General features: G+C 44.7%; 1 protein-coding gene across 1 annotated transcript in view; it reads left to right on the plus strand.

The window, feature by feature from the left end:
- FRMPD4 (FERM and PDZ domain containing 4) overlaps positions 1 to 6,144 on the plus strand; it is a 590,635-nt gene that overhangs the window by 371,905 nt on the left and 212,586 nt on the right. The gene's annotated exons all lie outside the window — the stretch shown is intronic.

Consider the following 6,144-nt stretch of genomic DNA (forward strand, 5'->3'; position numbering starts at 1 on the left):
ATGTTCATCTTTTGGTCAATCATGACCCCCAAGTCCCTTTAATCTGTAGTGCTAACCAGCGCAGCACTGCCGAGCCTATAAACATGCTGCAGGTTTTTCCTCCCAAGGTGGAGAACCTTGCATTTTTCGGTGTTGAACACCATCAGGTTCTCATCCGCCCATTTCCTGAGGCTCTCAAGACCTGCCTGGATCACCCTCCTGTCCTCAGGTGTGGATGCTTTACCCCAGAGTTTGGTGTCATCGGCAAACTTGGCCAGTGAACTTCTGACACCAATGTCCACATCATTGATGAAGATGTTAAACAGTATAGGCCCTAGGACAGAGCCTTGAGGGACCCTGCTGGTGACTGCGCACCAAGATGATTGGCTTCCGTCAACTACCACCCTCTGGGTCCTACCACGGACCCAGTTCTCCAGCCAGAGGATCATGGTGAGGTCAAGGCTGCAGTTAGCTAGTTTTGCCAAGAGGTGATCATGGGATACCAGATCAAAGGCTTTTTTAAAGTCAAGATATACGACATCAATCTCTTCCCCCTTGTCCAGGTAATAAGTCACCTGGTTGTAAAAGGAAATGAGATTGGTCAAGCAAGACCTACCCACAACAAACCCATGCTGGGTATCCCTCAGGATATTTCCTTCAGCTAGTCTGTTAAGGATGGCCCCTTTGATAATCTTTTCCAAGACCTTCCCCAAGATAGAAGTCAGGCTGATGGGCCTGTAGTTTGCCAGATCCACTTTCTTCCCTTTCTTGAAGATAGGCATGACATTGGCTTTCTTTCCACCTTCAGGCACTTCTCCAGAGCACCAGGAGTTCTCAAAGATCCGTGCCAGGGGCTGAGCTATAATGCTTGCCAGCTCCTTGAGTACCCTTGGGTGTAAACTGTACTTTAGATGCAGTTTCCTGTTCCAGAGCCTCAGTCCTGTAAACACATGAATAAAATCACATTTGTGAGCAGTCCAACTGAAGTGTGCTTCCTCAGGCTTGATCAAGTCAAAGGATTCTACCCATTAGTCTATCCAGCCACCCGTAGAGTCCCATGAAAACAGTTAAGCTTTAGGATTGTTTTAAACAGAAGGCTTTGCTGATGGTATCCTATTCTGTTCTTAGCATGCTATGACAGTATGATTGTCCTCCATCCCTCACTGTAGTATATGGGATGTACTTTTAAGGGGCCTGGGATGGAATGGTCTAGTTTTGCCCCTGATGCCCTGTGGATATGGTTTGTTGGTGGGGTGTTGTTGTTCTCCCCACAAGCTGTGTATGTTTGTGCGCGCTGCTGAATCCTGTTCCTAATAAAGGCAAAACTGTTTATCATCCCACCAGTCTCTGCTGAATGCTGACTCAAGGACAGAGTCCCAGGGGCATGGAGATCTGAGCGAGCGCCCCATCCCAGGAACCCAAGGGCCAAGGGAAAACACTCTACTCACCATGGATAATGGTGGCTTCTAAGTGTAACCTTCATGAAATGTTCACAATTCACTTCAGATGCACAGATGATCAGAGTCGCGGATGGGGAAAATGAAAGAATATTGGTTATGGGAATCATCGTCCAAGTGCAATAGACAATGGCAAATAGTTTTTAAATCCCTATGCTGTAGCAGTGGTAGAAGCCAATTAACTGTTTATCTTCTCCATCATTAAATGGAGAAGATAAATTCCAGTGCTAAATCCCAGTTATTGAGTGACAAATTTGTGTCAGGAGGGGTAAACATAGTGTCTTTTCTGGCTTGCTCAAAGCTCCAAAACATTGAGGTAGCTTGAAATTGTAGTTGTTTAATGAGATTTTCCAGTATTCATCTAGGATGGCAAGTTGACAGATTCTTTTAAATGTATGTTTTTTGTTGCTTCTGTTTTCACTACCTTTTCCCTTTTTCTGAAAGTTTTTGAGAAAGCTGTGATAAACTATATACAGTGGCATTTAAAGTCTTCACCTTTCCTTGTTTCCTTTCATGTTGACTTTAAGTTTTTGGTACAATAGAGAACTGTAATAATAGCATTGGCTGATTTTTTCCCCCCTCCTACTGCTGGATAGAGCTGAAGTGTATAATCTGAATCTTTTGGTGTCACTAATCAGCAGAGGACTTTGCCTTGCCACCCTTGTTCATTGGGGAGAGAGCTGCCCTTTACCAGCAGGTTTTTATTTTTCACTTTCTCAGTGAGCCCTAGCAGTGGATTTGGTCAGTGCCCATCCTGAGATCAGCTTCTTGAGATTCCACAGTATCTTTTATCCCATTCAACTTGCTATTGAATTGCTGAGAACAGTTTGTTAAGACTATTTGGGGTGAAATACTACCATCACCATAGTAAGGATCTGCAGTTGTTTTTGGCAGATCAGGTTTGTGTGGTGCTCTTGCTTTCTGAGTATCCAGTCAAAATAAAGACTTGTGAACAGGCTGGTTTGTAAACCTGACTGGTAAAACTTGACCGGTTGGAAAAAAGATGTTGATGTCCTGTTGATCCTATCCCCTGTGCTTAGGTGATTTGTTTGCCCTTGGCTTTAGAGGCTTGCACTTTGGGAACTGCTTTTGAATACATAACAGTATATGTTCCTCAGAGCACGTTTAAAAAGCAGCTCTTTGGTAAGAAAGTTCCAATCCTTTCTGTTGGTTATAGAACTTGCCAAATTCACCCGGAGGGAAAGATTTTTTTGTGGGAGTGATATCTTTTATTGGACCAGCTGCACGATTGGAATAAAGATATCATATTCCCTAAGAAGTCCTTGACTCTTGCATAAGTCCTTGGCCATCATGGCCACATCCCTCCAATACTACCAAATTAACCCGTGTATTTGTGACTTTTATATGAAATTATTTCAGCATATAGATCACATGAAGGCCACTATGAAACTACATCTGGCTGAAAATTCAACTGCCTACTGCATCAGTTTCCTATTCACTTCAAACACAATTCATTCAGCTGATTAATATAAAAGCCTGAGAAGAATGGGCCATCAAGGTCTCTGTGTTGATTGCACTTAAGAAAGGACATATTAATATTAAATGTGTTTTATATTGTTATGTACAGTATGCCCAAATGTAACTTTTCTATCTCTGTGGAGATATGAACTTGTCAAGGGTTAAAAAACAAGCTCCTTACAGTTGCTGATGAGACCTCCTGTCTACCTGGACATTTATATACGACAGCAGTTCAGGAGCTCCAGAGGGCAGTGTTTCTAACTACAGATAAGACCAGTGTCTTCCACTTCCAGACAGTCCTCTCTCTGCTTAGAAAAAGTCTGTTCATTATGAGATTAGAGTTAATTAAAGCAGGTGCAAGCTAATGACTCATTTTTTGGGTTCAGCTGCTTCTGTAGCACAGACTCCTCATGAACACTGATCCTGACGGGGAACCCTGTCACCTGAGCAGAACATATCATCATTACACAGCTGCCTATCCCATTTCACTCGCCTGAGGCTACACGTGTGATTTGCATGTGCAATTGGACTCTTATTTGCAGTGATATGAGGTTGGGAGCTAGCTACAAAGACTGGCAAGATAAGATTTTCTGTAAAGCTGCTCAGCAAAGGAGGCTGGTTTTAAGGTCACATAAGACACTTAGTATGCATTAAAGGCACTTAAAATGCAGACAAGCAGCAAAACCTGTGCTTAAACACACTCATAGAAAAATTATGGTTGTTGGGCAAAGTATATCCCCATATTATATTAAACAATTTGTTCAGCTACCGTCAGCCTGCACCATGGAGTGCAAATACAAGCATGGAGGAGCATGAACATGCTTGCACAGTGGACTCATTCCCCTCCCAGACCTAGACTCAAGATGGACAAGATGACATAGAAAGATTTACAAAGCCTCACATAAAGCCATGGAAGCCTTATAAAGCCTTACAAAGCAATGGAATCACCACCTTTCCCAGAGTTATCATCATTGGTTATTCCCTTCCATGACTAGGGCCGGTGCCAGCCCGAGAGCAAACAGAAGCAACAGAGCATTTCTTGCAGGGTCACCACCTGCAAGTTCAAAGTGGTTGCCAGAGTGTCTAGAGATCAACCAGAGAAGTGGTGTCCTGAGACAGGGGCAGACAGACAAGTTAGCATGGGGAGGAGTGCTGCCTTCCTAATGAAAACCACTGGGGAGAGAATGGGAGGGGAGATGGCAGCCAGCTGAGAGAGTGCCTCCCATGGCAGAGTCCTAATCTTGTCCTGGTTGCATATGGAAATGAGTGTGCTGAGAGGACAATATGCAGGAGCTTCCCCTCATAATAGCTAGAAGTGTTTAACAGTGTCAGGGTGTGCCCAGCTTTCAGCAAATTTGCTGCACATGTGCAGAGTATGTGTGGGAGTTTGAAGCTGCACATTATCTGTTTAATTGTGGAGACGCACTGAAGGTCTACTACTACATTTACCAGTTAGGTCTGGTTAGGTCTGGCTCAGGAGGTTCCAGTGGTGATGCTGCCGGAAGGATGTGAAGGGTCTCTTCCACTCAAGGATGTCCTGTAGCTGAGCATGTCTTCAGGATCAGTAAGATCAAATGCTGAAAGACTTTGTGGAGTCTTCTGCACACCAAGGCAAAAGTACTGAGAGCTGGCTTCTTGCCTATGAGTGTTGGCAGGACCAGTCATGCAAGTCTTCTCTAGACAGGATAGTTTGTGTTGTGGAGGAGTATTTTCATGCCACAATAGCAAAGCAGCAGACCCCTTCAGCCACCTATTCTCTTCTACCTCACCAGAGGCAATGGCACCAACCTCACACCAGCTCAGGCTACCGTAAAGAATGGCCACCTCCTACCCATCTTCCCCCTCTCTTCCCTGGTCAGCAACTATTGCCAGACAATCAGTGGGAGCAAGGAAAGGCCATCTAGTAGTGTTGTGTGCATGCCTTCCTATACTCCTGTCATCCTGGCTGGCTGGGTCCTTACACCCACTGGTGTAGCTGGATGCCAAGCAGGGAGCAGAGATCCAAATGGTAGGTCTGTTGAATTCCCTTTTGTTCCCTGGGCCACATCACAAAAAGGTATTTGAACTTGGATGATGAGACAGGAGAATGGTTTCTGGTGCAGTTTGCTCCCACCCAACTCCCCAACAACGCAGAGCTTCACCCACCCATGGAGGTGTGGCTGTTGAGCTTCTTGAAGCCATCTGGTTCAGACGGGGGGACCATGCCTCCAAGCCACAACACCCCCAGGGACCATCCCAGTGGGAGACCTGTAGATAATGGATTTGGATGGACCCATAATCACCCCACAGCACATTTAGTGCAATTTACACCATTCACTTGAAGAAATAAAGTTTGCACAGTTATGAAATTTGTCCCTTGTGTGTTTTATGTCTAGGCCTCAACTTGACAGGCTCATATCCTTGACCCACCCAGCCCATGCCTCAGTTTCCCCCTCCCAGCATTAATACCTAGTCACATCTATTCAATAGAAATACAAAAAAGTTAGCACCTGAAATCTATTGCCTCTTGAAACTGAAGCTAGACTACAGCCACCACTTGAGCTAGCTTGGATATATCTACATTGCAGTTTAGTAAGAGCAGTACCTCTAGATTCAGCAGCTCTGAATGTGATGTTACTTTTATTTAGGAGCCTAATATGTATCTAGAAGACTGACTTTTCCACTAAGGCAGGAATGTTCAAAAACAAAATAAATGAAAACCATCAAAATGAAGGGGTTGTGTATTTAACTCCTTTACTTCCCTTTGGAAGTCATAGGCTGAGTGTAGAAATATTAGTCATATTAGGGACCTACTAAATTCATGGTGGAAGTTGGGTGCACTGTGACTCCTTTAATCTTGCAGGTCCCCCCTCCCCCTCCCTCCCCCCCGCACCTCACTGATTGGTGAACTGATTGGCTGAGGGGTCTCCGAATGGCTCTGCTGTTTTCTGCTGACTGGTGGGAAGGCAAAAACAGTGCCCTGTTTAAAACCATGGTTTTAGCTTCCCTGGTGGTCAGGAGGGAGCAGCTGGGTCCTCTCCTAATCAGCAACAAGTGTGGGGAGGGTGGCAAGGGGCGAGGTGTGTACAGGGCACATACAAGATTAGAAAAGCTGCCACTCTGCTTCCACTGTAAATTCGGTAGGTCCTTCATCATGATCAGTTGTGTGTGACTATATACAATAAAAACAGCAGCATAGTGTACAATGATTCATGCTACAAGTATCAGAATTTAAACACATAAGTAATGT

The sequence above is a fragment of the Gavialis gangeticus genome, unplaced genomic scaffold (assembly GCF_001723915.1).
Source record: "Gavialis gangeticus isolate Ggan-Ray unplaced genomic scaffold, GavGan_comp1, whole genome shotgun sequence".
In the NCBI taxonomy this organism is placed as follows: domain Eukaryota; kingdom Metazoa; phylum Chordata; order Crocodylia; family Gavialidae; genus Gavialis; species Gavialis gangeticus.